Source organism: Rhynchophorus ferrugineus, unplaced genomic scaffold (genome assembly GCF_030347505.1).
Source record: "Rhynchophorus ferrugineus isolate W39M unplaced genomic scaffold, kcgeb_rfMv2 rfM3, whole genome shotgun sequence".
NCBI classification, from domain to species: Eukaryota; Metazoa; Arthropoda; class Insecta; order Coleoptera; family Curculionidae; genus Rhynchophorus; species Rhynchophorus ferrugineus.
The window spans coordinates 64,856,769-64,880,722 of NW_027472582.1; the positions used below are offsets into that span (position 1 = coordinate 64,856,769).

At 29.5% G+C, this 23,954-nt stretch overlaps 1 protein-coding gene and 1 non-coding gene across 2 annotated transcripts in view; both read left to right on the top strand.

Annotated features, from left to right (window-relative positions):
• Window positions 1–23,954, top strand: part of l(1)G0289 (plexin domain containing lethal (1) G0289) — a 68,537-nt gene that overhangs the window by 20,289 nt on the left and 24,294 nt on the right. The window lies entirely within an intron of this gene.
• On the top strand, window positions 23,586–23,678 carry TRNAY-GUA (transfer RNA tyrosine (anticodon GUA)). The gene is made up of 2 exons: window positions 23,586–23,622; window positions 23,643–23,678. It is a non-coding gene; the product is annotated as a tRNA-Tyr (tRNA).

Consider the following 23,954-nt stretch of genomic DNA (forward strand, 5'->3'; position numbering starts at 1 on the left):
ACTTGTTGCAAGCCACTGAAACTGTCATTATGAAAACTTCGTTACAGTCAGAGTCATCTTTTGAAAACTATACGAACTGTAAAAAATGATCCCAATAAAATATGAGGCATATTTGTTCGAAAAGTGGAATATTAAGTTAAAATGTTTTAGTGCTTTTGTTTATACTTATCTATGTAAATATTGTCCGTATTTGTATACTTTAATACCAGGAAAATTATAACAAAACAACACAAAACAAGTCGTATATGTTTATTAAAGTTTAATATAAACCTTTTTATGAATTTTTATTTACACATTCTTGCATAATAAAGCCGTTCTGCATTGAACTTGAGAGGTAATTGTGACAGAACCCGATAGCTATGCAATTAAAACGATCTGCGTTATAATCAACGAAGAGGGAGAGAGAGAGAGAGAAACGACGTACTAGATAACGATTATCCAATTCAATCATAAAGACGGAATGCCATCGAAGCATGTGGTTTAGCGAGTTTTATAGGTTACACGTCCGGAATAAAATCCCGAAAGTAATTTCTTTAAAAGTGGTCATTGGTATCAATATTGCGAGTTGGTAATTACTGTAATATTGTTCTTATTATGTTAGCTGCGATGTAATTTCGGTTTTTGATTAAATCATGGCTCGGAATATTTATGGCTACTGTTCTGATGTTAATGTTCATAGAGAAGGGATGAAGCTTGAATCAAAATAAGAAATATGAAGAGTATATAAAAGTGACGAAAAATTGTATTTCTCTGAGCAAATAGTAAAGGTAAATAAGAAAATATATAAATTAGTAAAATATGATCTACAAACAATGCCTTAAACTTTATTATTATTCATATTACATACAGACATATTACATCAGTAAATAAAAACTAAGGCCTTAAACATTTTAAATTGAATATACCAGTTTTAGATATTTTCTAATTAATTGATAATAGATCATATCTATCGTTATTGCGTCTTTTTGTGGTTTGTTTTCGCGTATTTTTAATTCAAATTAGGTGTATTTTTATTGGGAATATAAATGAATTTCCAGAGAGGTTAGACATCTATCAATAATGTTTTTTGGTTTTTTTTTGTGTGACATACAATTTTATGGTATATAAGATTAAAATAGTTACAAAATGATACAAAGTGGTACAAACTGATAAAACGTGTTACAAGATGATGAAGAATTATGGTATGCTGTTTAAGATAAATTACTGCTAAAGGTTTGAATAATAATTCTTGAAATGTAATTGTGTGTGACTTTTATTGTGTACAAACTGATAAAGATTAGGCTTGCAAATAACTTACAATGGGATTTGTTTATAGTTCTTCCAATAAAATAGCGAATGCACATTATAGATGACGTCGAATACACGGCCAGTTCCATTTTACTAGTATTTGAAAAATACTTACTGATTTTTAAATCTGGCGCCCGCCTTGCTTGTGAATTAATGCAAGTACAAGACAGTAGTAATAAATTAATTTCTAATTAAGATTGTACTAGGCATATCCAATGTAAGATGTAATTAATAAAAAAATACTAGTAAAAGTCTTCCGGTTAAAAATATACGGAATGTTGCCTGATACGTTGGAATTTGTAATCGAATGATCTGTAAAACTCGACATTGTTGTCAAATGCCTGCAAAATTCTTCAAAACATTAGTGATAATAATTTTTTTAAGATTAATTAAAATAAATAAATTGGCCGTTTTGTTGGATAGACAATATGTAATGCCAAGTGATAATCTACTGCCCTGAATTGACGAGAATCAACTTCTACAATTTAAAATTTCAGTGCCTAGTGATCACGGGTATTTTTTTTGTTAATTTTATGGTTACATTATTTCCGTATTAGTTTTTATAATTATTTATTACTTAACAGAGACAACTAACAGCAGACAATAAGTATAAATTATAGGTAAAATGTTATCATTTAATAACAGAAATCTTATGAGAGGAACAGAGAGGAACAAAAGCTTATTTATGATAAATAATATTCGTGAATAGCGAAAGAAAAATATTTTTAAATTTATATGATATAAGGCACTGGCAGTCCTGAATATAATATGAAAGGTACAGTATGTTAATATTAGTACAGTACAGTATGAAAACACATTCATGTTGTCTGCTTTTTTTATAAGAGACGCAATCCTACCACAGCTATAACAGCAAAAATGTAAATAGAATTCGTGGAGATTACTGTATGCTGGATAAACACTCCAGCATACAGTAATCCCAGACTTTTCAAGGTCAATGTAGTTGTCTCGGCTTTGGTTTGTTTATTGTCACAATCTCTATCGGATTCAAATATCGATGTACTTCGTCAGCTTCTATGCGTCGGCTCTATCCTTATCTCGAGTACCTGCTTGATAAGAGCGGACGTCTACATTATCTTTTTCCTTATAGGTTTTCGTTTTACACTAATATATAGTTTTAAAGCTTATCAAAATGGGCTAATAAATTAAACCCTTAGATAAACATATTAAACAATAAAAAAAACAGTAACATTTAACTTTGTTATCTTTTATTAATTTTATACTTAAAATAAATTAATTTTTTAAATAAATTGATTAATTATACATATTTAATAATAGTTATTAGTAATTTTTGTTTTGAATCAATTTCGCTGGATTTTTCTTGTTGATATAATAACACTTTAGATGTAACAGGTAATATAGTACTATATAATAAAGTTTACGGTATTTAATGTCTATTTAGATTGTGTCAATTACAACAGCCTCTGATGTGTGAGTACAAAAATGAAAAAATTACTCAAATTCTTTTGTAAAATTGTTTCTTTAAATGATCGAATAAATAAATCACAAAGGTTACCAACATATACTATATTAATTAATGCTTTAAAATGTTTTTTCTAGTACATAGGTTATTACATTGTGAAATATTCTTTACATTGTGCTATTGAGATATTACTTAAAATGAATTTAATAAAATAAAATATGATTCGTCCAGTTGAAATTTTAATTTTAATAAGGCTTTTAATTAATTAATCGTAAAAAACTATTTTAACCAAAATATCATAAGTCTTTTTAATGTGTGCATTTAATATTTTCTGGCATTTTGAATTATTTTAGCTTTTATAAAGAATTTAGGATTACTAGTGTATTATATCCGAAGCATTCTCTAACACATAAAATAAAGATTTAAATAGTGACCGCCAGAGTGTCTCACTTAACTTACATTTTTCATATTCCAGCTAAATTCAGTCACTTTAACAACGCCCTCGCATTTACTATAATTAGGAAGGCAACAGAATTATTTTATACGAAATTACTTTATATAAAACTATCACAAAATATCAAATATTTTCGAACTAAAATTCCGAATATTTAAAATTTAACATCCGCCTTCTTGATATTTATTATCAGCGCCTCTGGTGGATGGAATTTCGAAGCTCAAAAGTTGTTCCCGACCTCTTATGAAGTGACAATATCCTAGTTCTTTGTTTTGATGTTTTTTGATCGTATGGTATTACTCATATTCAGGTTTGTAGTAATGCTGTCAACTCGCTTTAAGAACTTATGGAGTAATTTGTAGATTGGAAAATATACATATATTTTCAGCACACTTATTTAGTACTGTGTCACTAATTAGTTGCAATTCCTTTTATTCTACTTCCTTTGTGGACCTGTAATCATAAGTTCTGGAAGATTGCCGAAAAGCTAGGAGGAAATAAAAGTAAAACTATAAGTTTATCAAAAACATGCAGTATTAAATCCATAAAAAGTTATTCAAACTGATCAAACAAGACAAAAATCATTATTTACGTTAACAGCGGAAAACGTAATTATCATTCGCTTTCAGTCATTGCTCGGTGTGCACTAATCTGATTCTAAACAATAACGTACTCTTACACCTATTGATTGTTTCAATCGTTGGTAAAAAATGTTTATTAGATCGTGAAAAATAAATCTATAATATGTTGGTAAATAGGTGGACTAGAAATAGGTGATCTACTAAAAAGTTGTAGGTATGACAACGTATGTTTAATTAAACAATGTAACCAATATTTTGTATTTCAATTTTACACCGGATATACTTAGTAGAATATACAATTAAAATAAATTAGACTACTTAATCTAAAGTTAATACTACTACACGATTTCGTGTGATTTGGTTCACTTCAATTTTCAATCTCAGGGACATAATAAAAGTGTTAATAATAAATTAAATCATAAAACATATCTTTGTGAAGCTTTTAAAACCATATATTAGTGTTGACAAAATATAAACGATAACACGTATATTATTGAAGGTTTATTAGCACTTGTATGAACAGGTACGGGTATATTGCACAACGTTACGACAGACATGAAACCGTGATTCATTCATCAAACGACCCTACCTACAGCTATCTTTAGTATTCCTTTTTACAAAGGGCAAGAACCTGAATACAGGTAACAAAAAAAGAAAAGGACATTCGTATTTATATACGTAAAACGTTTATATAAACTCGAAAGATATGAAAGAGAACATTATAGGAAGCTGAAACATTGCGAATATTATTATTAACCGCCAGAAACTACCTTATTTTTTAAATTTATTGATTAAATTTTATCTGCACATCAAGATAATAACATATCTTTTGAGTTTATCTAAACAAAAAAAATGGAAATGAAACGGTGCTATATCTGGTGAATACGATGGATTTAACGTTTTCGTGTGGTTCAATAGATCCTCATCTTTGAACTGTTTAGGGCAATTATTATTTATAAACTAGTTTTTACTGATTATTTTAGGTAATATTTTTCTTAAAATTAATTGGAAAACGATGTTTTGTTGGTTCGGAATTCTATATTTTAATCTAGAGACGGAATATTATTTATACAATTATTTATTGATCTATTATATTATTGATATATTGATTTAACATAGCAATAATTTAAAATAAATAATTTCGACTTTTTCATTCATATTGAGAAAATAAGACCTGTTCTTGTAGAGAACAGCATCATATCTTGTGAAGCAGGCTTCAGATTTCAAAGATAACATTTCATATATCATTTTATACAGAGATATAGCTATATTTTATGCAGAACATGATTAATGTTGTCGATTACGTAAAATAATTGCAGTAGAATTACTATAAATAATATCGTTATGTATATTTGAGGCTCAAAAGTGATCAAAACTTTGGACAATCAATTTAAATGTTTCATTAATTCAAAGGGTTATTCTTACTTGAATCTACTTGACTTTGATTTACATCATTAAAGAAATAGATTGCTGAAATAGTGATATGTGGCTTTTTTAATAAAATTCAAATAGTTAAATAATGTTTGCAATATCATTTTGAAGTCTCAGGATGATTAGGATATTACTGTTTTTTTCATGTATTTTGTGTAAATTGTAAATGATCCATTCAGCATAACGAATCAATATTTACGGTATGCGACCTTTTCGTGAAACAATTCATCAGTGGTGACATAACATAGCCTTGACCTGGACTCATCTGTTTACTATTTATTGAAGTTTTGCAAAACTCATTGAATAGTAAAACTTTCATTACCATAACTTAAGTTCATCCTTGTTCGATTGCTTTATTCATTATGAAGGTCTAGATATTTTGTTATTAACACATAAGTTAAATGAATATGTGAAATAATGCTAAAAAATGGAGCAAAACAAAGAATATCAAGGAAATATTTGATGGAAGTTTTTAAATTATACTTTTATTATGTAGACGCTTAATTTATTTCTATATAATAATGACATTTATTATTAGTAAACCATAACAATGTATTTAATATTTTAATCATTTTTATCTCATATTTATCAAATAACGGGTTATATTTTAAGCACATTTAATATTTCAATAAACGTGTATATATGTTTTAACAAGCTATTCATTTAGTGTTATCATTTGGCAAGATATAGATATTATTTTTCTAATTTGTTGTGGATATGTATGAAGTTTTGTGTAGGTTTATTTACTCAGTACATAATTACATCTCTTTTATAGTTATGTTATAGTATTTTTTACAATAAGTATAGGAATATTTTTATAATGAGAAACACTTGGACTATAATAATATTTGAATTAACTTTTAATATTATTACAAATATTACTAGTTGTTGTCGACTAACTTACAATTTTTCACTACAGTGATTTAAATTTAAGTACTTATATAATGAGATCCCCAGACCATCAATTTAACAAACAACCAAACGACCAAATTAACAAAAACTTAAACGATAAAAAAATATTGCTTCGTTGCATTTCTCGATATTTCTCAGGCCTTCGACAAGGTGTGATACACTGGACTGCATGTTAAATTGAAAAAGCTTTTGCCCCATACGCACTTTCAACCGCTGAAATCGTACCTCACAGACAGATATTTTATTGTCAAGCATGGTGACGAATACACTGACCTACACCCAATATATTAGGGTGTTCCAGGGCAATGTTTTTGGCCCATTGTTATATCTATTCTATACAGTTAACCTACCGACCCCAAAACACTACTGTTGCAACATATGCTGACGATACAGCAATTTTATCATTACACGAGGGTCCAATATCAGCCACAAGAAATCTCCAACTTCATCTTAACAAAGTCGAATTGTGGTTGAAAACGTAGCGTATCAAAGCAAATGAGACAATATCTACCGATGTGACATTCACGCTTTGTAGAAGAACATGTTTTTCAGTAAAATTGAATAGTCATGAACATCCGCAAGCAAACAACGTTAAATATCTGGGAATGCATTTCGATCGACGTTTAATATGGAAACAAACATAGTGACAAAATGCAAACAGCTTGGGGTGAAACTAAACCAAATGTACTGGCTGGCTCTAAATTATCATTAGATAACACGGTTTTGCTATACAAGTCAATATTTAGACTCATTTGGACCTATGGTATTGAACTGTGGGGTACAACTGGCAAATCTAACATAGATATTCTCCAGAGGGTCCAGATTAAAGTGTTGCGAGTCATCATCGATTTCCCATATTACGTGTCCAACAAACTGATTCAGCGCGATATTCCCATAAAACCCATAACGAACGTGATTTGGAGTGTGAGTGCGAAGTACTCTGAAAAACTATTAGTGCATCCCAATGCACTCGCTAAACTGTTAAATGTGAGCGATGACAGTGAAGTGCGTAGGCTCAAACGCAAACTACCATACGAACTGATTAATAGACACATAAAGTGAGATTTAAAAATCTCTGCATTACGCTAGAATAAGATTTAGATTATAAGTTGTACAGTAGATCACTTACTGAAGTGATCTTCTACATGCCAGGATAGTTATATTATTTAAATGAAATCATATAATAATACATATTGCCCACAGGCATATTGTTGACGTTCTAGGAGATTTAAATTAAGTCCTAGAAAAAAAAATATAGTGAAACTCAATGACCCCTACTTAGTCTCTAATAAAATAAAAGTTAGCAGCCCTTCTCAATGTTTTTTTCATTTAGTACGCTTCGCTACAAAACTACACAAGTTTGGTGCGTTTGTCCAGACAGTTCAATGACGGTTGAAATCCAAAGGTCTCGGCGTAAGTAAAGAAGGTGGCATGAACTACTTGTATTATGTCCCCTTAACTGATTCCACAAGTCGATAAGGTATTTTATTTATTCGTACAGCAACAGCTTATTATATACAGGTAATTTATATTTTATTCCAAACAGTCAATACATTTTTTAATGGGTAATCCGGATTGGGTCATTGTCATTAGATTCGACTTAATTATAAATAATATTGGTTTTTTACATTTTAAATTCATGTTTTTGTATAAAGGTTTAATAGATATTTAATAACTCCGACAATAATTTCAGTTGAAAAAGCTTATGCTAATGCTAACGTTCACACAATTCGTAATAGTTAACTAAATTTTGTGTACGGTTCGGGTGAACGAAAAAAATGACGTAAAAAGAAGCGTAAATGAACCGATCATCGATTTCTTCGGCTGATTCAGCGGCTATTTAGCTCGGTTTTTGGGACAAAAGAAGCTAATGAACCGTCAGACATTATGGCCGTGATCTGGCAGTTTTATTCAATCGAATGCTTCAAATATTTGCAATTCTTGCGAACAGAAATTACTCATACAAATTGATTTTGTTGCAAAAACTTGTTAGAATGATTCTGTATATACATACACCAAGAACTAATTATTATATTTTTATATGAATACATATTTAACGTGTAAAAAAACGATTACAAGTTCAATCAAAATATTTTCGATAATATCTCTACAACTTTTTTCAATTTCCTTGCAAGATAGCGATTAGTGACATAACCAGTGTTAATCGTATTCCCGAATGTTCACATAATTATTGACATTACCATTATCATCGTGTTGTCCCAAAGATACACATTTATTATTTACGGAACGATAACAAAATGTGTGGTATAGAATGAGGTCAGTTCTGGGGCTATGTATCCGCGCATTTTCAAACTTTTTCATCAATCAGTCCATACTTGATTGATTTACACAAGCGATATCAGACAGTGTTAAGTTTTGTAGATATTCTGGGTACAATAAGTGATTGAACATTTTTGTGTCATGATTTTGCGTCTATTATTTAATGTGCATATCTTTTCCAATAAATACCTACATTTTAACAGAGATTAAAGAAATATTTTATAGAAATGACAAGTACTACTTATTTGAAGAACATTTTATTCAATTAAAGTTAATTTTATGCACTCTACAATATTGATGTCACTATTTACTCGATAAATTAATGAGTTATGTCATCAGTGTTGTTGTTACTAATTCCCCAAATAATATGAACTAAATTAGGAATTCTATAACCCGAACTGATTAATAGGACAAAGACAAATAAAGGAAAGAAGAAAATGTTTATTGATGTATTTAATACAAAACCACAAATAAAACACACAAGATGTAAAACAAAGCCGCACTTTTTAATCTCGTGGATTGAGACTTTGTCTTTTTTTCAATTTAAATATGGAACAACTGTCATCGTTCTTATCAGTTTGCTTTGTATTATTCAACTTTGGACCTTCATTGTCGCTATTTGAATAAATTATATTAACTATAAGTTATAGCAACAATCCTTATATTTACTTATTGTTTATATACATTTTAAGCAAGACAGATCTTCAGTATTATTTAATATCCGGATTGTTTTTTATTATACGCGCCATAACTTTATGGTATCATTTTTGGCGATACTTATTTTCTTGCGTAGTAAAGAGTGTGTGTTATTAGTTCTATAGTTGATTCCTAGGTGTTGTTTGATATATATGCTTTCAGGATAACATATATTTGTAAAGGAAACAAGTTATGTTACAAAATGAAACATATATTCATAAATATAGAGTGAATATGATATGTATTCAACAGGTAACAAATGCCTAAACAAAAGTGGAGAACAAAGAAAGAATCATTTTATCATCATATGTGTCTCAAATGAATACAGTCTTATAATATAATAATTTATTGTTAGATAATCATTTAAAAAAAACATGATATAATATTGTTAATTTTGTCTTTAGTCTTAAAATTTTATTTTAATTACTTCGTTGTCCTTGATAATTAATAGTGATTGTGCTATTCGCTACATATTACATCCAATAGTTAATTTTGTTAGAAAAAACACTTTTTATTTAGTAATTTACATAATAACTATAATGTGCAGTTTATTGGTTCCTTTCTTTTTTACTCGAAACGCTTTTTATACATTTTAGCATATATATTATTAATTTAAACTAATATAGAGAAAATAAAAAGTCTGGCATCTAATTAAATTATTTCACTGTTTCACAAAATTTTGATATTGTGTAAAATAGCTATTTATATTTTAATTACGTCAAAAAGAACAAATATATTTGTAGTTTTGGCGTACCAGAAATGCAATTCCAGTCCTCTATAGTTCCTTTCTATCATTGGATAGATTAGGGTTTCTTGTATATAAACTGATATCAGGGTCTTATACTTAAATACATTAATTTTAAATAGATATTTCAATTTCTCTGTGAAATTAAATTCATTAGGACAACTAATGGAATTGAATAATTGAAAGACGCAAAGGCAAACTAACAGAGAGTACATAGTAATGCGTTTTTTTTTCACAAAATACCTTAATATAATACAAATAAAAGCTTTTAACTGAAGTATTGAAAACATAAATGAAAGAAACAAAATAAAATTGATGTCAGATAATGTATATTGTATACTCAAATAATTGGCAACGTCGAATTAACTTTTAATTAAATTTTTAATAACTACTATGAATAAAAAAACTAATATTGATATATTTAAGATTAACATATCCTACCAAATAGTACTATATAGCTTTTTACTTTATCTGCTATTATATAAGACTTGAAAATTACCACCCGTATAATTTGGTTGATAGTGTCATATCTAAAATGTTCATTGGGCTCTTCAATGAGTTTTGTTCTAGTAATATATAGAACACTAACATATACATATTGGGGCTCAATTTATCGTCTTAGCTTCGCCATTATTAATCTTTTTTTTTATGAATATCATCAAATTTTTACAGCCATATATAACAAATTAACAAATAAGTAAAAACATAACCGTATAATTGGCAAATAATAAACATAACCAGATGTAGATTATGGAAATACGCAAGCTCAGACCGAATCAGTCATATACTGCATCTTGTTTGTTTCCCTGTGGCCTGGAAATGTACAACTCGATAGCGTCATTACAGCAGATGTGATGTTTCAGCATTTAGAATGAGACATTCGTGAAGCAAATCTTTAGTTACCTGTATAAACACGTATAACCCTATATTTTCGTCAAAATCGTTAGAATTGTTTATGACATCGTTGCTCAAATACGTGTTATGCTTTATCAGAATGCGTCAGAAGCCCTTACATTTGTGTCAAAACCGATTTAAGCGCCATCTATTCCAACACGATTTTGGATAATGTGATTCAAGGTTTAATTGTTGTATTTGTCAAACGTCGACATAGAAATTGTATTTAAGCAAAAGTGGTGTTACGCTCTGTTTGTATTCTTTTTCCATTTGTTAAGTAACCGTGTCATTTAAAAACAGCCAAAACAAAATCAAAAACCTAGATATGTCCTGATATTGCCTGTATCCTACTTTATGTCGTTTTGTTCGAAATGTAAAGTTTTAAATTACTTTTGCTAAACCATATATTACGTCTCACATAAATAAATATTATGATTCTCGGCCCAATACCGTATTTGCATTTCGTCATTACCTTTCTAATTTGTTTAGTTTTATCGTAGATAGTCTATAAATAGTTTGTTATTGTAATTTGAAAAAGAAATAGCCGTGAAATTCAAAATACTTGTAGTTTTGTATACATTTGTCCTTTACGACCCGGCAACTGTCGAATAGGTAATTAATTAATTAATACGATATTTTTATCATTGCGTTTTGTCCTGTTAAATAACAGTTATACGATTAGTAAAGAGCTCGAGTAAAAATGAATTTTAATTCTTCTTACTCCTACAATTGAACCTTAAATGCATGAAATTATGATGCAACTGGAAGGAAAATGTAAAAAAGAAAAGGAAAAAACTTTAGGAAGTTAAAATGTAAGAAAGTGTATTGGTTAATTGGAAAAAAATATCAATTATCATTACATAATATGATTGCCGTTACACAACCAAGTTTTATTACTGTATGGACATATTGAGTTCAATTACGGGGATGTTCCGCGAACAGTAATATAAGTACAACACAACTGTTCTAGAACAAAGTCTTGAGAAATATTGTAGGTGCATCCAGATACTACAGGACTGATTATCTACATCGAGAACTTAGATACCGACTGTCACTCAGGAAATGTATCATAAGAGAATCGCAAGGAGACATGAGAACAGACTTCATTCTCATGACAATATCGAAATAGTACACAACTCTTGGATAACACCAGAACAGGACACAGACTCAGAAGAGTCAAACCATTTGATCTTGTGTAATGTAGTGTAGTGAGGTGCATTTAATAGGAAGACAGCAGTGCTAATACATAAACATTATCACACTAAAGACTAAGATAGGGCAGATGGGTCCTCATAGATATATACCTAGATTTATGTTATTGTAGTAACAGTGTAATAACTAAATTGTAAAAAAGTTAAAAAAAAATCTAAACTATTAAATAAATATTGAATTTTTAACATTTTTGTAACGAAATAACTTTAATTGATGATTTTGTTAAAATATTATTAGCTTTGAGAACATCTGTCCATTTGAAATGATTTTTGATTTCTTAATGGGCAAGCAACAGTGTAAAATTAATTTTATATTTTAGTTTTATTTTGTACTTCTAAAAATTTAATATAATATATAGACAATATAATAAAATTAAAAAAAAACTAAAGATGTTCAATATTCTATCATAAATACTAAAAACAAGTTTATATATAATTAATCTATAAAATTACTATCAATTATTATATCAATCTCCATTTCCTATGGTAATTCAATCACCCTTCTTAAATAAAACAATAGATTTATTTGTCATTAAAAAGGAATATTTTCAAATTACTATTCATTAAAATTTTGATGAAAGAAATTTTAACATTTGAGTAGAATGAAACAATATCGAAAGAGTTAGAAAATCGAAAAAACCATTCAAAGAGCATTACCTAATAGGTGCTAATGTAACATAAAAACAATCAAAATTTATTTTTACCCTACTACATTAATAAATAATCTTGAAAAATGGAGTTGCCAAATGCTGCTATCACTACATAGTATAAAACAAAGTCGCCTTTTCTGTCCCTATATCCCTATGTGCGCTTAAATCTTTAAAACTGCGCAACGGATTTTGATGCGGTTTTTTTCAATAGATAGAGTGATTCAAGAGGAAGGTTTATATGTATAATACATGCATAATATACTAAGGCAACATTGCTAATTTTAGAGGTTTCTAACGTGATGTCGTAAATTAACCTATTTTTTTAGGCTTATTTAGCAATTAGCAAAAACGCTGCCTAACTCTACGAGTTAGATCAAATTAATATACTACAGTATTGTACACCATAAAAAGGTCTACAAAAAAGTCCGCGATGGTATATGTTTATCTTTTAGGGATTAACCATTTTTATTGTTTACTTTTTACGTGAGAAAATGGCTTATTTACGAAGCTATTTTAAGCAATACGGCATTAATCCTTATCGAATTAAGTACCTTAAATACAGTGTGCAATTAATATAGATCAATTTGGTTCCTTACAGCATGTAAATTAAACAAATATTTTCGGAGATATTACAAATTTAAAATTTGCGTTTAAAAATGTGTAATGTAATAAAAATTTTATGAATTTAGATATTCCAAAGATAGCAGGAAATCTTCATAGTAAGTATAGGGGAAGAGGAATTGTTTTGCTCCAAATTTAATGCGTGCAGGTCAAGGGCAGTAATGAATGAACCAAAAATACTGGATCGATTTTAATCATGTTTTCAGTGAGTGACATAGGCATATAAATTTTATGCCCGTACAAAGTCGGAGCGGGCCGCTATGTTTTTATATACAACGTTCATATTTTTTCTGTAGTGTATTTAATTTAGTATCAGCATTGCACCCGTGCGAAGCCGGGGCGGGTCGCTAGTTAAACTATAAAATTACCATCAATTATCAATATATCAATCTCCATTTGCTATGATGATTCAATCACCCTTCTAAAATAAAACAATAGCTTTATTTGTCATTAAAAAGGAATATTTTAAAATTACTATTCATTAAAACTTTGATGAAAGAAGTTTTAACATTTGAGAAGAATGAAACAATATCGAAAGAGTTAGAAAATCAAAAAAACCATTCAAAAAGAGAGGTTCGTCCATCGATCGATGGACGAACCTAAAAGAGCATTATCTAATAGGTGCTAATGTAACATAAAAACAATCGAAAGTTATTTTAACCCTGCTACATTAATAAATAATCTTGAAAAATGTAGTTGCCAAATGCTGCTATCACTACATAGTATAAAACAAAGTCGCCTTTTCTGTCCCTATATCCCTATGTGCGCTTAAATCTTTAAAACTACGCAACGGATTTTGATGCGGTTTTTTTCAATAGATAGAGTGATTCAAGAGGAAGGTTTATATGTATAATACATGCATAATATACTAAGGCAACATTGCTAATTTTAGAGGTTTCTAATGTGATGTCGTAAATTAACCTATTTTTTTAGGCTTATTTAGCAATTAGCAAAAACGCTGCCTAACCCTACGAGTTAGATCAAATTAATGTACAACAGTATTGTACACCATAAAAAGGTCTACAAAAAAGTCCGCGATGGTATATGTTTATCTTTTAGGGATAACCCACATTAACCATTTTTATTGTTTACTTTTTACGTGAGAAAATGGCTTATTTACGAAGCTATTTTAAGCAATACGGCATTAATCCTTATCGAATTAAGTACCTTAAATACAGTGTGCAATTAATATAGATCGATTTGGTTCCTTACAGCATGTAAATTAAACAAATATTTTCGGAGATATTACAAATTTAAAATTTGCGTTTAAAAATGTGTAATGTAATAAAAATTTTATGAATTTAGATATTCCAAAGATAGCAGCAAATCTTCATAGTAAGTATAGGGGAAGAGGAATTGTTTTACTCCAAATTTAATGCGTGCAGGCCAAGGGCAGTAATGAATGAACCAAAAATACTGGATCGATTTTAATCATGTTTTCATTGAGTGACATAGGCATATATATTTTATGCCCGTGCAAAGTCGGAGCGGGCCGCTATGTTTTTATATACAAGGTTCATATTTTTTCTGTAGTGTATTTAATTTAGTATCAGCATTGCACCCGTGCAAAGCCGGGGCGGGTCGCTAGTATTATATAAAAACATTACAAACAAAACTAAAAATACAAAAAGTACATATATAACCTTAAATTCCGCACGTTATTCACAAGTCACAAAGCGAGAAGGCCATTGAAATTGAAGAAACATTCCAGTAAAAACAGTATTCGAATGAACCAATCACCAGTCCCAACGCTAATTATTATTAATACTATTCATCTCTCCTTTTGATTTTACTTTCGGGCTTTCCATCTTAAATGTACTCCATGAATTGACCAACTTTTTACTATTTTCTTAAGAAGACACACAATCCATTCTTACAAATTCAAACATTTGTTGTTCGACACCGTAGAGCAAATAAACTACTATGAATAATAACACTAATATTACCTTATATTATTTTATCTGCCATTAAATGAGAATTGAAAATTACCACCCTTATAATTTTGTTAATAGTGTCATAATGTTCATTGGAAAGCACCTTCCCAATCCATGAGCTGAAGAGCTTTGTTCTAGTAATATATAGAACACTAACATATACCTACTGAACTTTTTATGAATATCATCAAATTTTCACAACTATATATAACAAATTGACAAATTGTTTGTTTCCCTGTAGCGTGGAAATGTACAACTCGATAGCGTCATCACAGCAGATGTGATGTTTCAACATTTAGAATGAGGCATTCGTTATAAAATAGTATTCGAATGAACCAGTCATCAGTCCCAACACTAATTATTATTAATACCATTAATCTCTACTTTTGATTTTATTTTCGGACTTTCCATCTTAAATGTACTCCATGAATTGACCAACTTTTTACCATTTTCTTAAGAAGACACACAATGCATTCTTAAAAATTCAAACATTTGTTGTTCGACATCTTAAAGCAAAATAGATCTACAATCAAGTGTAAATAAGTCTTGCTAAAACGCTTCTGTCATTAATATAAAAAAAGCAAAGTTGAATAATAAAATATACAGTCAGTAACCATTACATGTCGAATATTAATTCTATTGTTTTGTCGCCTATACAAGCCGTGTAATAAATTCAAGTCAATTTGTAACAGAGGGCCAGATGCAAAGCAGAGCAGAACTAATATTTCTGATTACGAGAAGTAATATCAGACAGAGTAATTATCAGAGTTTGATAATCGAGTTTTTTATATTGTTCAATGCAAATAGTATCTTTTTCCTAATTTTATTAAACAAATTTAACAAGACTTGAAATTAAATTGCATGGTAAATACTAAATAATCAGTCATCTAGTATTGTTTTTTTAATATACTTTATTTTTATTAAGCTTTTTATTTAACAATAGGTTTTAATTGTTTATTTATTTGATATGTTGGAAATACTATAATGTATTTATTTATAACCTAAAATAAGCTTAACATAAATTAAAAACTGCATATGACACATGGGATGGAAAGTCCCGGTCCTAACACATAAATGTCACACCAAACAGATGTGTGTTTGTTGCATTCACAGCAGCAAGTTAATACCTCAGAAGGAAAGCTGTTAAAATTTCATGATATTCTACTCATAACTTGATGAGTTATTGTTCTAAAGTGACACTACTTTTGTCATTTTCAAAACAATGGATCAAAATCAATTTCCTGTTTAAATTTTACACAAGCGAAGCAATGACTTGAAAAGTGTTATAAGGACTCCGCTCCATCAGAAACAACAACAAAATGTCGGTTTGCTGACTTCAAACGTGATCGTAGGGACATCGATGATACAGAACGCAGAGGATGTCCAAATGAGGTGGTAACACCAGAAAACATAAAAAAAAAACTACAAAATCGTTTTGAATGATCGAAAAGTAAAGTTGCGTGAGTTAGCTAACATCGTAAGGATATTAAAAAAACGTGTTGGTTTTATATTACATAAGCATTTAACTAAGTGAAAGCTCTGTTCAAAGTGGGTGCCGCGTTTGCTCACTGTAGACCAAAAAAAAACGTGTTGATGATTCCGAGCAGTGTTTGGTCATATTTAAACATAAGAAACCAGAATTATTTGCTTCGATATGTGACAATGTATGAAACATGACAACAGTTGATATATATCGTTATTGGAGCGTTTGAAGGCCAAAATTGCATAGAAACAACTGCATATGGCAAAGAAAAAATGTTGTTCCATCAAGACAACGCAGTGTGTCACAAGTCAATCAAAATAATGGCAAAACTACATGAATTGAACTTCGAATTACTTCCACGTCTAAATATTCGCCAGATTTGGCTCCCAGCGACTACTTGTTGTTCGCAGACCTCAAAAAGTTGCTCAACGGCGAGAAATTTCGTTCGTTCTACAAAAGTGGTATTGAAATATTAGAGCGGCACTGGCATGATTGTGTGGCTCTTGATGGAGATCGCGTTGGTGAATTAAGCCAATTTTGAACAAAAAACGCGTTTTCTTTGTCACGCCCGGGACTTTTCATGCCATGTGTTATATCTTGAAAAATCCATTAGATCTTACTTAGGTTGTACTTATCTATTATCTTATAATGTTATCCAAGAGATATTCTGACAAACCTGAAAGTCTAGGTCTAAGGCAACGTTTCTATAGTATCTGGATGCATGTACGATACCTTTTAGGACAACATTAATGACCGTCTTTCACACAATAACGTAAAAAAATTGTTATTCGTTTATAAAACTGTTATTAGACATGTTTACTTTAATAGTTCTAATAAAAATCTTAGTCTTTACAACCACTATTGAGAACATGAGAAACGGAAACAATACATCGTTTAAATTCAAACTCCTTCGCATCTTTTATCAAGTGATTTTAATTGATCTCAAAATGTTAATCCTGAAGTCTTCCAAACACCTATCTATTTAAATATTAATATAAAGCCAATTGAAATCGATTTACGTGTCCTATTTTGCAGTTAATTTCGTAGGATATTGTCAACTGCTGACTAATATGAGTTCCTTATTATGAGGTCAAATACAGACGAAATTGTGTTAAAATGTTTGGAAGAAATTTAAATTTAAATTTTTTAAATGCATAAAAGGCGGTAAACTGTAACAATAAGGTTGATATTCAATAATACTAAATTGAAAAGTGTTATTTTACATAGATAAATGTAAAAAATAGGATTTAACATTTTAAATCATACTTAATAGAAGTTCCTCAGTTTATTGTTAGTCAACGCAATAAGATGAATATTTTTGTGCCAAAAACCTACACAGCTTGATCATGAACTCAATAATCTTCGAGTTTATTTTAAAACAATGTTAGGGTCCCCATAATTCATAGAAAAGCTTCACCACGTACTTCTATTTCAGGACCAGCCTTCTTAGAATTATACTGCAGAAACTCATCAAACTACAGATGTCGCATATCTTTTTTAAAAAATCATTAAACAGATGTAATGCGGTGTTTATCTTCCGGTTAGCTTTACTCTTAATGAAGCATTGTGTTTACAACATTTAACGTTTTTAATGCAAATCATACTTGGCAATGATTATCATTATTAAGTTTATATCGATTATTATGCAGTTTTGAATATAATTTCTCGTCGAATAGCATATTATAACTAAATATTTCTTTATTTGTTATCATATGTTATTATGCTTAGTACAATCTTAATGTAGATACTACTTATGTTCTTAATGTATTACTATTGTTCTGTTGTACTTGCATTAATACATAAACAAGACTAGTGTGGAATAAATAGAACAGTATATATTTCCAAAATTAAAATTGCATTAGATTACTGAAGCTAACAGGTAACTGAAAAGTCCCCGGCCTACCATATTAAACCAAATTGTTTTGCCAAAATTAGTTTTTTTTATTCAACATTATTCCCTTCAAGGGTGATACACTGATTTCGATACCATTTTTATTGATTTGTCCTTTGCTTCAAAATAGGCCTCAGTCTCGTCGATAACCTCTTCATTCGACGAAAATTTCTTCCCAGCGAGCGTTCTTTTGAGATCTGAGAACAGGAAATACTCGCTGGGGACCAGATCTAGAAAATACGGTGGATGGATGGAATTTTGCCATTGTTTTCACTGACTTGTGATACGGTGCATTGTCTTGATGAAGCAGCACTTTCTTTTTCTTCAAATGTGGCCGTTCTTCGGCGATTTCGTCCTTCAAACGGTCCTTACTTTTTCAAGGTAGTTAATGGAAATTATTCCATGCGCATCGCAAAATATAGACGCCATAACGTTGCCAGCCGACTGTTGCGTTTTCCCACGCTTTGGAGCGGGTTCATCGTCTACAGTCCACTCGGATGACTGTGGATTGGACTTTGCAGTGAAATGATAGAGCCATGTCACATATCGACGCAAAAACTCGGGTGTATTAAACTTGATCATCTTCAAACACTGCTCCGAATCATCAACTCGTCATTGTTTTTAGTCAAAAGTGAGCTCGCACGGCAGCCACTTTGCACACATCTTTCTCATACCCAAATATTCGTGAATGATATGATGTGCACGTTCAGTTGATATATTTAAAGTGTCTGCTATTTCATTCAATTTCAATTTACGTTCCTTCAAAATCATTTTGTGGATTTCTTAAATGTTTTCGTCGGTAACAACCTCTTTTGAGCGTACACTGCGTTCACCGTCTTCGGTGCTCACTTCACCACGTCTAAACTTAGCATACCAATCCTTGATGGTTGATTTTCCAGGGACAGTGTCCGGAAACTCGTCACCAAGCCAAGTTTTTGCTTCAACTGTGTTTTTCCCTTTAAAAATCAATATTTTATCAACACCCGAAATTCCTTTTTATCCATTTTTTCACAATAACAAAAGTTGCCTCACTCAAAATGCTATAATTCACAAACTAATGGTCCGACAGCTGTCAAATTTATACACGCACCTTTTGAGGGCTAACTAAAAAACATATGGATTTAATTCTAGTAACGCCATCTCTGTGTCAGGTCGGGGACTTTTAAATTGACCTGTTAGATATTTGATTTTTATTAAAAAGTATATTAAAATCATATTATTTAAAATGTGTAAAACAATCAATTTTAACTAATATCAATTTTGTAACTGACACTTATGTATATTAAGAATAATATATTAAAAAACAGTACTGTAATATATCATTATTTTGACAGACGATGAATAAATTATAAAAATAATTCATCTTTAAATAGCATTCAACGAATAGTTTCTCACTGCACGTGTCAATAGAAATAAATTAAAGTCTGACGAGTAACTGATCTAAAACAATACAAAGGCATAAAATACACGCCATTAAACGCCAGTATTAATTTTATAACGGAATTCCCTGCTTCTGAGTCAATGAACCAAAGATAAATTAACACCAACACAATAATAACTATATATATCTTCATGGACTATGATCAATTTTTTGCTTCACTTGTTTTGGTTTCGCATGGATTACATCAAAATGTCAAGAATATTTTCTAAACTTAATTTAGCGTCGTGTGACATACGCATTGCAATTATAACTTTATTCAGGTTAAATCATGTTGTTCCAATATACCATGTGCGCCATCTGTTGGTTAATTTTTGAAATGCTTGTTTGACACTGACAGATAGTGTTTTATTTTAGAGGTTATGTTGGGTGAGTGCACTATTTTTTATGTCACTATTCTTAGAATATTTAGGCTTCCTTAAATATTAAATTCGTGTTATTTTGAATAATTTATCATTACAAAAATATGCTTCTAATATAATAATATTATCCTATATTAAAATATATTATTATATTTTTTTTACTACTCAGCATTTATTTCTATGAAAACAAATGAATGCAGTTCATGCAGCAGAAGTCATTTATATTATATTTTATTTTAGATAATATCTAACAAATAATTAAATGGTTACTATAAGATAAAAAATATAATAAATCTGCTGACAGCATATTTTATAGCGTTCCAATTTAAAAGTGGTTTGGAATTTTTTTTGTATTCGAAAAAATAATTTTTCAGTCCGTAGTAACATAAAACATAAAAAACTGGTTAAACTGGTGCTGTTAGTGCGAAATATTTCCTCCATGGAGAGAAATGGCATGGTGAAGAAGTTAACGGTTTCTGTAAATGTTTAATTTCTATTCTGAAAATTAACAAAATTGTACAATTTTATAATATTGATAATTTAAGTTAAGTTTTTAATATTGAATTACGAGGAATGTTTAAATTATAATAAAATATTTTCTATTATATCAATTTTTACTCAGTTATCTTAAGAGTTATCTTAAGTCACTAAGAGACATCTAAATGTCTCTTAATTTGTCAGTGTATTTTTTAGTGGATCAATACTTCACAATTAATCCTTTGTTGTGTTTAATATTACATTATTAACTTTCAATGGTGTTATATTATAAACCCGTCTGTCGCTTATGTCTGTTAGTTCGTTCATTAATAATTATTTAATTTTTTGCAAAGTTAACCGAATTTTTCATTTGTTGAAATGTCAAGGAAATAATTTTAGATAAATGGGATTTCTTCAAAAGACATTGCCTGTTTTTTAGGCGTTATTTAGGTGTTTGTTTAGTATATTTATATATTCCATCTTTTCCTTTATTTTGCTAAAGTATTTTGTCTTAGCTTCAAAAATGTTAAGTTACCAGGAGTCAAAGCTGTTGAAAGTATTTAGACTATTGATATTGAGTTTAGTATTTTTGGTTAGTTAGCAAGGTAGTGAATATATTGTATTGAGAAAAATGCAGGAATTCCTTATTTCCACAGTCGACAAATAAGTCTTGATAAATTAAAAAAGTCTTGAACATTAATCGATGAAGAATCGCATGTCAAATCAAACATGAACATCAAGAGTTCATTGACTTTTGTTTTTTTTTTGTAGTTTTATAGCTCTTCACAAAAATTGATACGCTACAATGGTTCTAGGCGTAGAAAATAGGGTTTTCCTGGTCATGCGTCAACATCGACGACAAGATGAAATATTCATAACAGTACTTTTAACAATCTCAAAATTCAAAATTTCTAAATAAAACAACGATTAAATTGTCTATTGTTTTTAATTTTTCAATCCTATAAATAAATTATTGTTATTTTATTATATATACAGTTGAATGTTAAAGTAAATCTAAAAATGTAATGTTAATCTAAAAGTGTATTATTATGCAACCCTCCATACTTCATATTATTTATTATACCTGATACTACTTTCAGTTTTACTAAAATAATAGTTATTTCGACAGGGACTACGTGTACTATCAGAAAGATGGGAAACAGTATTGCTTAACTATGCAGAATGTTAAAAAAAACATTCACAATTTTTCACAACAAACAGAAATTAAAATTTTAAGGAATCAAAATAAGGAATGTATCTGTATTTATACAGATACATATCTGTCTGTTTGTATAGTCCTTCGAATAAAACAGCCAACGCACGTCATCAAAATTTATAATGCAACATTACCGCACGTAATTTGAATTTACGTTTATTTTTATTCTTACATCTAATGCATATTTATTGAAGGACTTGAACTACAGTTAATTAATCAACCACAATAGCTTGTAGGTTAGTGTTCTTTTATTATATTTACATCACAAATCGAATTTCATAGGCCGATTTGGTTACCTGTTCGGACGCATCAGACTTCATTCTGTCTCTTTTTAACTAGAGTAGTAACTAATTAGTAAAATGAGAAAGAAAAATATTCCGGGTTTAAAAAGGATTTTACGTTTTTAAAAACTGAATTTGGCAGTACGTTCAACGATGTTGATGACGTGCATTAGATGTTTTATTGGAAAAATTATATTTCAGTATCTCAATGATGTATTTATTAGTAAATAAAAGTGCAGCGCATAAAAGTTTGTGCAGAAATTATTTACTTAAACAGTGTTCTTCATATGAAATGCAAAGCTTAGTCAATATAATAATTCAATATTTTTATTAAATGTCATACAGTTTTGACGGATAACCTATAAATGTTGGTATTGTCAAAATAGAGGTGTCATCCACACATAACGAGGAACTTTCCAACTTATGTGCTAAATAACAAATCGACACTGATTAATTTATATTAGCAATAGTCAAAATCTGATTTGTTTTAGAATTATTCATGATCCATCAAGGTTTGCTTATATTATATCAACGAAATGTTTCTAGTTTGTTATACACGGCGCTTAATATAAGAAAACGATCATCCGCGAGGTCACCAATACGAACATAATAAATATTTTATGCTAATTGACGTGATTGACGTTGTATATCAGGATTCATAATTAGCATAGCATTGGTGTGTTTAGGCATAATTTCATGGTCTGAATTACTACCCAAAATTCCTCTTAATTATTATATTTTGGTGTTTTTTTTTTCAATATACACCGTATGTTCAAGTTATTTTCTCATGTGGGCTATTTTTCCACCTACACCTCTTTGTCCAAAAATATTTCTACGTCCTCAAATCCGTATTCTTTTAACATACTTTGAATGTTAAATATCGCGTTTATCTACGAGATTATACATATTTCTTCCCTTTACAAGGATATTAAAGACATACACGTTTAATGTTTGATATTTTGCCGCTAAAATATTTCACAGCAGGCTATAAATAGACGACAAAAAATCTTGGTGGCAGTAAAGTTTATTTTAATATCAAGATGGAATTTCATGGAAAAAATAATTAATTATAATTTATTGTAAACATGTGTTGTGGTTCAGCTAAATATAAGTGGAATTGGAAATACATTTGGTTCCTTATATTTATCTTTTATATATAAAATTATGTATATTCTGTATAAAAATACTTTCATTTAAAGGAAGAATATTAATTTCAAAAGAATTTACTACAGAATTGTTAGTATTAATGAATCAAGTGAATTGAATAGTCTAATATGGTGATTTATAAAAACATAAGTAGCCTTCGATAGCTCAGTTGGTAGAGCGGTGGACTGTAGTGGTTTAGATAGCAGTAGACATCCATAGGTCGCTGGTTCAAATCCGGCTCGAAGGAAACTTTTTTTAAATTATAACTTTTATTTTTATAATAAATTATTTTAATAAAGTACTCAGCACTAAGTACACAGATAATTTAAAATATCAATGTTGGTGGCCTAACCTCGAATACTTTCATATCATAGTACCTTGTCAGTTTTCCACTATTTATCATGTCATTCTATTTAAATTCACAAAGATCGTGTTTACATTTATATATTTAGTTAGCAAATACAACTATATAAAACCATGATGCAATTGAAATTAAATTTGTATAATGTTTCTGTAATAAATA